This window comes from Geotrypetes seraphini, chromosome 5 (assembly GCF_902459505.1).
Source record: "Geotrypetes seraphini chromosome 5, aGeoSer1.1, whole genome shotgun sequence".
Taxonomy (NCBI): Eukaryota; Metazoa; Chordata; class Amphibia; order Gymnophiona; family Dermophiidae; genus Geotrypetes; species Geotrypetes seraphini.
In genome coordinates, this window is record NC_047088.1 from 42,368,126 (window position 1) to 42,380,066 (window position 11,941).

The 11,941-nt window shown below is 46.8% G+C and overlaps 1 protein-coding gene across 1 annotated transcript in view; it reads right to left on the reverse strand.

The window, feature by feature from the left end:
- FHL1 (four and a half LIM domains 1) overlaps positions 1-2,593 on the reverse strand; it is a 93,866-nt gene extending 91,273 nt beyond the window's left edge. Inside the window, exons 1-2 of the mRNA XM_033944493.1 lie at positions 2,495-2,593; positions 2,211-2,253 (exon numbers count right to left, since the gene is read on the reverse strand). The gene's annotated coding sequence lies outside the window, so the exon portion shown is untranslated. The remainder of the gene's footprint in view (positions 1-2,210; positions 2,254-2,494) is intronic.
- Between the last annotated feature and the right edge of the window lie 9,348 nt (positions 2,594-11,941).

Genomic DNA, 11,941 nt, shown 5'->3' on the forward strand with positions numbered 1-11,941 from the left:
AACCGCCCAGGCAGAAGCAGGAAGCTGCATCAGAGGGGAAGCTTTGGGATGAGCACCACTTGCAACAGAACGGTTGCCGCAGATGTTGGGGGAGAACCGATGCCAGGGGGCCCATGTTGCCAATCTTTCCCCGGGACCCGCCGTTTGGAAAAAAAAAAAAAAAAAAGCTGAGTTGTCTTCATGCTAACTTCTTTCTTCAGTGGGCCCCCTGGCAAGTTCGGGCCCTAGGCACGTGCCTCCTGGGCCTATTCATTAATCTGGCCCTGTATAGGTCCTGCTGCTATTCTTTAGTAAAAGACCTCCTTTCAACCCATTCCTTGGGACACACCTAGCCTGCCAGGTTTTCAGGATAACCACAATGAATATGAACCGCAAGGTATTGGCGCAAGGTACTGGCGGAATAGAAATCACTAATGTAATGTAATGTAATAAATTTGCATACAGTGGAGGTAGTGCGTGCAAATTTATCTCTTGGAAATTCATTGTGGTTATCCTGAAAAACCTGACAAGCTATGTGCGTCCCCAGGATGGGGTTTGAGAACCCTTGTCTTACACCATGTGGAACTATTTCAGACAATAGCATATCCCCAGAAATGATTAGTTTACTCACCCTTTTACATGTTCTCAAGGAAACAATTAGGGAGTAAATAAAGCTCTAAACATTAAATATTTCTAAACCCATTAAGAGCTAAATCAGTAAATGCCGAGGCAGCTATCAATGTTCCACCAAACATTACAAGCTGGCATCTTCCGCTCCCTGTCCTCAATTCTCTCCCAGAAGGGCAATACACTTCTTAAACTGATTATACTAGAATTCTGTTTTGTACTGGGTCCTGCAGTAATTACATTCCTACTTCCTGTTCTGAAAAAGATGTGGTTTCTCTTAAGAGCTATTATCAATTCAATATTTTCATTAGTGGAAGTAAAGCGGACCTTTCCTGTAAATGATTTATCAACCTTCCTAGTGACGTTGGGTAGCTGCCCAGCAGTTTTGCTGCAAACCCCTGGGGAGAACAAAAAAGAGATGTGCCAAAGTGCCACTTCTTCTCTGCATGACAGGGTTTTGGTTGGGGTTTTGTGTTTTTGGTTTTTTTTAGAACACGCCCAGCTCAGGATGCTTGACCACCCCCAAAATTGAACAAATTGCTTGACTGGGTCCAGGGAGAGGTCATTTCCATTGGGTTGGCACATCCAGTAATTTTGAAAAGTTGGCTCCCATGCCCCTCCCATTAAAACTTTTTATATACACTTCTCCCTCCGTATTCGCTGTGATAGGGGATTAACAGAACCGCAAATACAGAAAAACCGCAAATAACTTTTTCATATGTTATTCACTGTTTTCTATTAAAAACCATCGTGAATATGGTGAAACCGCGAATAACATGATGAGAGACCTGGCCTGTTCATGAAGGAGAGGCAAAACACGGTGAAGAAAGTGCTGGGAATCAGCGATTTTCTCTGTAAACTCTTGGAATCAGCGATTTTTCTATGCAAGCTAAAAACCGTGAATAATTGAAACCACGATTACTGAAACCTGTTTCCCCGAAAATAAGATCTATCCCAAAAATAAGCTCTAGTTAAGATCGACCCCCCGAGGGCCCCCCCCCCCCCGAATGTCCCCAACGCTCCCTGACTCCATCCCCGACACTAGAGCTGCATGATTTGCTGAAAAAAATCAGACTCGTCAATTCAGAGGCCTCGGAGTGGAGGTATGTCAGTCTCACGTTGGGAGAGTCGGTGGGGTACTGCTGCACAAGGGGATGGGTGAGAGGGGAGGAATGATGCTGCATATGAGGAGGAGGGGAAGAAAGAAAAGAGGAAGAATTGGGGGAGAGGAGAGGAAGGGAAAGATGATTGTTGTACATGAAAAAAAATAAGACATCCCCGAAAATAAGCCCTAGGCGCTTTTTGGACCCCAAATTAATATGACACTGTCTTATTTTCAGGGAAACACTGTAATAGTGGTCTACTTTTTTTTTTTTTTTAATTCTCCTTTGAAAAATATTATGATGATGATCCTTAGGAGTCAACTTTTCAGAATAATTGGGGGGGAGAGGGGTGCTAAACCCATTATAAAGTTGCCTCTCCTTAGCACAATATCGGGAGTGTTCAAACACCCTCAGCAACCCACAGAGCTATGGGATGATCGGGTCTTGAATGGATTCACCTCTACACTGACATAAAAGAGAGATTCTTATTTCCAGCCTTACCGTGGTCGTTTCTTGATCAGCCCCGAGTTGTCAGTCTTGTATCCTAGAAACAAAAAAAAACCACATTGGCTATTCAGATCTAAACTCTGATTTTCACAAACCATTTGGAAAAGAAAAGAGCGTGGCCTCATGCTACAGTGCTGGGTCGTCGGTGAGGTACCTTTGACCGAAGAATGTTTTTGCAAACCAGGAAATGCCCTTTATCACGCGCGCTCTCGTTTCTCTCTAACTAAAGCTCCGTGTAGGGCGCGCTGTACAAGAAATGCGAAAAGCGAACTCCTTACCGCGAGCGTCGGAGGTTCCGGGGAGAGTGGCTGCTGCATACAGGAGGATGGAGGTGGAGGAGTGATGCGACTCCCTCAGCCACTGGGCTGAAAATGAGGAAAGATTCTGTTCTCTGGTCATAAAACCACTCCCCACCCCTACCGGAGGATTCCAGAAGCGGAACTTGCAGCCTCATTAGTACATGAGCGGTACAATAAAGTGAGCTGATAGCCCATATTTAACTCTCTCCAGGAATCAGACAAGCATTGCTCCCAAACAATGAGACATATGGCCCAAAGAATAAAGTAAGAAGATGATGACAAATTTTTTCACAGTTCTAAGTTCTCAACTCATCCCTTCCTTTTCTTTTTTTTGTAAATCTTTATTCATTTTTAAAACTTTAAACAAGTGTAACATAAGATACAATCATTTCTACTTTAACATCACTTAATATATCATCAAATTCTAACTCACATCAAATATCCCCCTCCCTTATACCCAACAATTGTTCTTAAACATAAGAAATCATAAAATATTCCCTCCCCCCCTCCCCATCTTAGACATGTATGAACAAAGGGAGAAAATAATAATATGAATTCTGTACAATATTTTGTTAATGGCTCCCAAACATCCCTAAATTTCTTAAAATGCCCCTGCTGTTTAGCTATGAACCGTTCCATTTTAAAGATTTGGCATAACGAATTCCACCAAAAATTATAATTCAGCCGATCCCAATTTTTCCAGTTTTTCATAATTTGCTGTATGGCGACCCCTGTCATGATCAGCAAAAGTTTATTATTATTAGAAGAGATTTGACTCTTGGCTCTCATGGAAGTACCAAATAACACAGTGTCATATGATAATGCCACCGGATTTTCCAATAGATTATTCACTTGGCCCCAGATGGATTTCCCAAAACTAAGGGCTCCTTTTACGAAGCCGCGTTAGTAGCTTTATCGTATGCAACTTTTTATCACGCGTTAACCCCGAAAAACAACCACCTGCTCAAGAGGAGGCGGTAGCGGCTGGCGCGGCTGGCAAATTAGCGCGCGCTATTACACACATTAAACCGCTACCGCGTCGTCATAAAAGAAGCCCTAAGTATCCCTTCCTTTTCTTAAGAAAATAGGCCCACTCCTGGCTTTTCCCTTCTCCTGCTTGGCCTTGGATCAAGGTCCGTTATGGGCCCCTAGGTGTGGGAAGCCTATACTTCCCCCTCCCTACACTCATTCTTCTATAGCCCTTCCAATTTGAAGAACGCTCCCTACTAGGGTCTGTCAGACTAATGCTTCCTCTCATTACTTTTGAAGTGGACCCAGACCAGCAGTCAACCCTTGACGGTATATTCAGTGCCATTGATTATACAGGGTGGTTTGAAAAGTTGGCAAGTTAAACAACCTAGTAGTCTCCATCGAGAGTTGTACACTTACCTCCCCCCCTCTTCTAAGAAACCGTGCTAGCTGAATGGAACTCAATGAGCGTCAGGAGCAGCGCGGCTCTCTGCGCTAAAAACCGCTAGTGCGGTTTCGTAGAAGAGGGGGTTAGTCCAGCGAGTTTCCAGTTTTTCCCTAAGCTAACTAGAAACTCGTTGGACAAGTGTATAGCCCTCAATGGAGACTAAGAGTCCTTTTATTAAGGTGCACTAACCGATTTAGCGCACGCTACATGCTAAGACATCCATTATATTCCTCTGGGCATCTTAGCATGTAGCGTGCGCTAAATCGGTTAGTGCACCTTAATAAAAGGACCAAGTAGTAATTCAAGAATTGAACTTTTCCCTCTCATCTCTTCTCTTAATCCTCCTAATAGAAAGCACACACTCATATACCATCACACAAGTACACAGACACACCAAGATGTACACAAAAATCAACCAGCCCACACTTCATACACAGGAGAGTACCAAAGTGTTTTCCCCTGTCTGTCCTGGTGGGCCCACAATTTATCTAATGTCCCTGGGGCAATGGGGGGATTAAGTGACTTGCCCAGAGTCACAAGGAGCAGCGTGGGTTTGAACCCCAACCACAGGGTGCTGAGGCTGTAGCTTTAACCACTGTGCCACTCTAGAAATCAAAGTGCAGTAAAGTGAGCCAAATATAGAACAGTGAAGCCATTGTGACATCACTGATTTGATTGGCTTTTAGGCATTGGTGGAATGAGGCATTATGATGTCACAATATCAGCTCTGGTTACGAGGCTGAAACTTTTCACACAATTTATTTAGTTTCCTATACTGTTCTCCCAGGGGAGCTCGAACAGTTTACATGAATTTATTCAGGTACTCAAGCATTTTTCTCTGTCTATCCAGGTGGGCTTACAGTCTATCTAATGTCCCTGGGGCAGTGGGTGACTTGCCCAGGGTCACAAGGAACAGTGTGGATTTGAACCCACAACCTCAGGATGCCGAGCCTCTGGCTTTGACCACAACACCACACTCTCCCCCTCTATAGTAATCCCATTTCTTAGAACATCTTAATAAAAGAGCTCCTTAAACTATGCATTCTCCAGGGACAGGGAAATATCTAGTACAGTGGTACCTTGGTTTACGAGCATAATTCGTTCCAGAAACATGCTCGTAAACCAAAATACTCATATATCAAAGCGAGTTTTCCCATAGAAAATAATGGAAACTCGCTTTGATACGTTCCCAACCCCCCCCCCCCCAGGCCAGCGGCGCTGCTCTATTCCCCCCCCCCCACGAGAACCGGCATGGGATGGGACTTATATATTGCCTTTTTGTGGTTACACATTCAAGGTGGTATACATATAAACAGGTACTTATTTTGAATCTGGTGCAATGGAGGATTAGGTGACTTGCCCTGTATCAGGGAGCAAATCCCACAGCCTCAGGGTGCTAAGGCAGTCACTTTCCCACTAGACCACTCCTCACCTCTTATAATTCACTTTATGCTACCAACGACAAGTTGTGAGGTAAACAAAATATAGCCTGTACATAGGTTTGCACCGGCAACTCTCTGGCAGTGGATGGCTAAGTACAGATTGAGAACAATAGTGGAATCAAAAATTCTTGAGTAATATTTCTTCTCTTTGTTAATACGCCCAGAAAACACAGTAATATAAAATATTTTATACTGACCATGTTTTTGTGGTGAAGATTTGCACAATTCCGACATAGCCTGTACGGACTGCTGCCCTCTGCTTTGAAGGCAGTGGGAAGAAGTAGCAGATTCGGGATGAGAGGACACTGTCAATCTGCTATTTTGTTTTCATCATCATCTGGGATCACTTACATTTTTTAAGTAATAAAATGGGGTAATTGTGGAAAAATGTTTGGGAAGCACTGTTCTGGTCTGTTGTTTTTGGGTCCATCATTTCAGAGCTGGCAAGTTCCCCAGTTCCAGGAGGGAGAGTTTTTTGGGGGGGCCCATCTTGGTTTTGAACTTATATCCCAAAGCAGTGTAATATTTGTACTCCATGATTCTATCCTTTGAAATTGGTGCTACAGGTCCCATAATGCACTAGGATGAGGTTGGCAGAACCGACCAAAAGGTTTCCCCCCTGGAGTGGGTAACTTGGAAACTCTGGATCTTTCATCTTTGGGTCCCTGTCATTTTCAGAGCTGACAAGTTCGCCACTTCCAGGAGGGAGAGGGGTTTTTGGTTTTTTTTGGCTAGTCCTGGTTTTGAACTTACATCCTAAAAGGTAATTGTAGTCCCTGATTCTACCCATTGAAATCAGTGCTGAAAGTCGCATAATGCATTATGATAGAGTTATCAGAAATCCAGGCCTGGCCTTAAATCTCCCTCCTGGAACTAGGTAAACTGGAAGCTCTGTCATTTCCATTTTAAGATCTTAGAATGGACTTTGCCTTCATTTGTGGAAACGTTCCTCCCTTAGTAACTTCATATTTGCTTGTGTATTTTCTTCAAAACCTATTTACACATTGTTTTGCTAAGCCTGTGTCTTCATCTGGCTGCCCAGATCAACAAGCCGAAATAAAGAATGTTTTCTGAAACCTGCGTTTCATAGGTCGGCAGATTCTCTTCCCTTGGTAACTTATTTGAATGGCACATTGTACACAGTAGCTGAAGTGATGTTTTCTTGACTCAGTTACTGTACTGGAAACAGTGGAACACAAAACCAAGAAGACAACATATTGCAACAGAGCCCTCCGCAAACACTTAGCTCATGTCTGGATAGGGCATACAGCCTGTTGTCTGGGCCGATGGAATTTGGCCGCAATTGGTGCATGACTGTGCTGAATGGCACCAGGCAGTCAATTACATCAGCGATCAATCCCAAACTTAACACCAGAGCCTAAACATACTTAGAAATGCCAAATCAGGCAGTGCAATGTTTAAAAATCAGAAGCTGTTTAAAGGAAAAAATCACCACAACAGCAATACAAATAAACGGCCACGACCACCCAATATTAAAAACTATAAGAATATTAGGAATCACTCTAGATACCAAATTAACTATGACCGATCACATAAACTCGGTGACAAAAAAATGCTTCTCCACTCTTTGGAAACTGAAAACCATAAAAAAAATATTTCGACCCTCTATCCTTCAGATTACTAGTACAGTCGCCGATTCTATCCACCCTGGACTATTATAACATCATCTACTTGGGGATACCTAAAAAAACCGTAAGAAAACTGCGAATAGTTCAAAACACGGCCGTCCGCTTAATATTTGGACTAAAGAAAAGTGATCACGTTAGTCCCTTCTACAAACGGCTGCACTGGTTACCAATCGAAAAAAGAATTCTATTCAAGTTCTCCTGCTTTTTCTATAAATTAATCTGTGGAATGGCCCCCAATTTACCTTCTACCTCACTTCGAATTCTATTCCCCCATTAGATCTACCAGAAACCACAACCTGTTTGCATACCCGAAAATCGTTGGCTGCAGATATCGAACCTTCCTGGACAGAGCTTTCAAGTTTCAAGCTGGTAGACAGCAATCATGGTGGCTAGGCTATCTCATCAATACCGCTAGGTTGACCTACAGCATCTTCCGGAAAGAACTAAAGACCACTTTGTTTAAGAAATTCTTGTCCTAGCCAGACACTCTCCCGCGAACATAACTTCTACACCTTATCCTGAATTTCTTCCTCACACTAGGTATCCACATTCCCTGTCTGCTAAAATTCCCTCTTCATAATTGTATCCTGATATTCGCTGGTGTCCGACTATTTTCAATTGTAAGATGTAAAATAGTTAATTTCTTATAATTCAATCCTATGTGTAATTTTCCTTTCAACCACCTTGTATTCATCTACTGTAATTCGCTGATTGTACAGCTCTTCTTCTTTGTGAACCGCCTAGAAGTCGCAAGATTGTGGCAGTATAGAAAAATAAAGTTATTATTATTATCTTTGCCTAAAGCTGGTCTTTTCATATGGCTCCAGAAAAAGGAGGACGGATTGAGACATCCGGGTTTTATTTCCACTGAAAGCAATGAAAGTAAAATCTGGATGTCTCAATACATCCTCTTTTTTTCTGGAGCCATATGGCAACCTTAACAGGGTTTCTCAGCCCAGTCCTTGGGCACACCCAGCCAGTCTGGTTTTCAGGATACCCACCATGAATATGTATGAGACATATCTGCATGCATTGCTTCCATTGTCTGCAAATCGATCTCATGCATAGTCATGGTGGGTATTGTGAAAACCAGACTGGCTGGGTGTGTCCTGAGGACTGGGTTGAGAACCCCTGATTTAGATGTATATTGTGCTTGGTGCCATTGACTTGAGTTCGGACCCTAGCGACTTGAGTTAAGGGATCTCAAAGACCCTTCTTGAGGGCCGCAATCCAGTCGGGTTTTCAGGATTTCCGCAATGAATATGCATGAGATCTATGTGCATGCAGTGCTTTCAATGCATATTCATTGGGGAAATCCTGAAAACCCGACTGGATTGCGGCCCTCAAGGAGGGACTTTGAGATCCCTGAATCCAGAAAGAAGTCGTTCAAGTGCAAAGAGAATTGACGCATAGATGTTTTTTTAGCCTGCACATGCTTGGAAAAGTCAGGTCCTGCTATTCTCTCACGTCTAGACTATTGTAATTCTATCTACCTTAGCCTAACCAAGAACAGCTTGCATAGATTTCAACTGATCCAAAGTACTGCAGCTAGGCTGATTTTTGGTAAAGGTAAATTTGAGCGCGTCGCCTCTGCTCGCTAAACTACACTGGCTTCCAATATTACCCAGAATACATTTTAAATGTGCCTGTCTCACCTTTAAAGATCTTATTTGGCATTTGTCCTCTACCAATTCCTCTGTCTTGGAACTCCAAAAAATATGGGCTGATTAGAACTATGCAAAAACTAGAATGATCTTTCCCATCTTTGAAAGGCAAAGGGCCTGTTTTACAAAGCCGCGTGGCAACAGCCCCGAAGCCCTTTAAATCTCTATGGGCTTTGGGGCCGTTACCACACTTCAGCCGCTAGCGCGGCTTTGTAAAACAGGCCCATAGTTTCTACTAAAAAACTGGAGAATTCTCTTTTCTTTAAACTAACTGAATTATGGAATAATATCCCTTTCTGCCCAAGAGAACTAGGCTCTCTTCAAATCTTCCGTAAACATTTAAAAACTTGGTTATTCACCAAATTGTACATTTTTTCTCTTCCTTTAACATCTCATACTGTAAACCAAGTTGAGCTTTATTCCCATAAAGATGGCACAGTCTATAAATTCAAGCTTTAGTTTAGTTTAGTATATTTCCAGGCGTATACGAACCATGGTGGCTATCGGGCTGTTGCCCAGTTCCAGGAGGGAGATTTCATGCCAGGATTTCTGACAACCTTATCAAGATGTTTTATGATCGCAAAGGACAGAATGAGGGACCACAAAGGGCTCAATGCTCTGGGATATCAGTTCAAAACCAAAACTAGCCAAAAAGGTGCGGTGAGTAATTTTGTTGTTAATTAAGGCACAGATTTGGTTACTAGTAGCGCTTCTGTAAGAATATCCATCTACCTTGTTATTTTTATACAGTTTTTAGATTTGCCAGTCCGCTTGTTATAGAGGAAAAGGGTATTTCAATGGTTTCCTCTGGGTAAGTCTTAAGCATTTTAGTGCAGGAGACAAATGAGTGTCTGTGCTACTGTGTCCTGTTCAGTTTACACTGCGCTAATTACATAACACGGCTTATTAAAAGGACCTCTTAATTCCTATCCTCTAACCAGTTACCAGACCTAGATATGACATGCCTGCTAAACCAATTAAGGCAGTAAAGGTTTGGAGCAGTGGTTCCCAACCCTGTCCTGGGGGACCCCCAGCCAGTCAGGTTTTCAAGATATCCCTAATGAATATGCATGAGAGAGATTTGCATATAATGGAAGTGACAGGTATGCAAATCTCTCTCATGCATATTCATTAGGGATATCTTGAAAACCTGACTGGCTGGGGGTCCCCCAGGACAGGTTTGGGAACCACTGGTTTGGAGTATTCTCACAGAATAAGCAAGAAAACGGAGCCTTTTCTATGATTTAGAGCAGTGGTTCCCAACCCTGTCCTGGGGGACCACCATGACCAGTCGGGTTTTCAGGATAGCCCCAATGAATATGCACGGAGCAGATTTGCATGCCTGGCCAGTAGTGTACTAAGGGGGGGGCGGTCCCGGCCTTGCCGTTCAGTCCCCCCCATCCCCGAAGGACCACTCGCCCCACTGACCTTACTGCACCACCTATGAAGCAGTCTGCAGCAGGATCGCGATGTCAGTGAGCTGACGTCAGAGGAGGGGCAGGACCGTGGCGCAGGAAGCAGCGCCGAAGCAGCGTAGGGATTGCTGACATCGCGATCCTGCTGTGGGCTGCTTCATAGGTGGTACAGGGAGGCCAGGGGGCTAGCGGTCCTTCGGGGTGGGTCGGGGGATCAGGCCTTCAGGGTGGGGCAGGTGGGCAGGCAGGCAGGCAGGCTTTCAAGGGGGAGGGGGGTGACAGGCAGGCAGGCAGGCCTTCAAGGGGGGACAGGCCTTCAAGGGTGGGGACAGGCCTTCAAGGGGGGGACAGGCAGGCCTTCAATGGGGGGGACAGGCCTTCGGGGGGGTGCAGACCTTCAAGGGGGTGCAGGCCTTCAAGGGGGAGGGACAGGCCTTCAAGGGGGGGGAGGCAGGCCTTCAAGGGGGGGAAAGGCCTACAAGGGGGTGGGACAGGCCTACAAGGGGGTGGGACAGGCCTTCAAGATGGGGACAGGCCTTCGGGGGGTGCAGGCCTTCCGGGGGGGTGCAGACCTTCAAGGGGGAGGGACAGGCCTTCAAGGGGGGGAGGCAGGCCTTCAAGGGGGGGATAGGCCTACAAGGGGGTGGGACAGGCCTACAAGGGGGTGGGACAGGCCTTCAAGATGGGGACAGGCCTTCGGGGGGGTGCAGGCCTTCCGGGGGGGGTGCAGACCTTCAAGGGGGTGCAGGCCTTCAAGGGGCGACAGGCCTTCAAGGGGGGGACAGGCAGGCCTTCAAGGGGGGGTGCAGGCCTTCGGGGGGGTGCAGACCTTCAAGGGGGTGCAGGCCTTCAAGGGGAGGACAGGCCTTCAAGGGGAGGGGCAGGCTGGCCTTCAAGGGGGGGAAAGGCCTACAAGGGGGTGGGACAGACCTACAAGGGGGTGGGACAGGCCTTCAAGGGGGGGACAGGCCTTTGGGGGGGTGCAGGCCTTCGGGAGGGGTGCAGACCTTCAAGGGGGTGCAGACCTTCAAGGGGGGTGGACAGGCCTTCAAGGGCAGGACAGGCAGGCAGGCCTTCAAGGGGGGGACAGGCCTACAAGGGGGGGGAACAGGCCTTCAAGGGGGGGACAGGCCTACAAGGGGGTGGGACAGGCCTAAAAGGGGGGGGACAGGTCTTTGGGGGGTGCAGGCCTTCGGGGGGGGTGCAGGCCTTCGGGAGGGGTGTAGACCTTCAAGGGGGTGCAGGCCTTCAAGGGGGGAGACAGGCCTTCAAGGGGGGGGACAGGCAGGCAGGCCTTCAAGGGGGGGACAAGCCTACTAGGGGGGGACAGGCCTACAAGGGGGGGGGACAGGCCTTCGGGGGGTGCAGGCCTTTAGGGGGTGCAGGCCTTCGGGGGGGTGCAGGCCTTCGGGAGGGGTGTAGACCTTCAAGGGGGTGCAGGCCTTCAAGGGGGGGGACAGGCCTTCAAGGGGGGGACAGGCAGGCAGGCCTTCAAGGGGGGGACAAGCCTACAAGGGGGGGACAGGCCTACAAGGGGGGGGACAGGCCTTCGGGGGGTGCAGGCCTTTAGGGGGTGCAGGCCTTCGGGGGGTGCAGGCCTTCGGGAGAGGTGTAGACCTTCAAGGAGGTGCAGGCCTTCAAGGGGGGGGACAGGCCTTCAAGGGGGGGACAGGCAGGCAGACCTTCAAGGTGGGGACAGGCCTACAAGGGGGTGGGACAGGCCTTCAAGGGGGGTGCAGGCCTTCAAGGGGGGACAGGCAGACCTTTAAGGGGGGACAGGCCTTTGGGGGGGACCCTGGTTTAGAAGTACACGGAGGGAAGGGGGTGTTCAAAGAGACG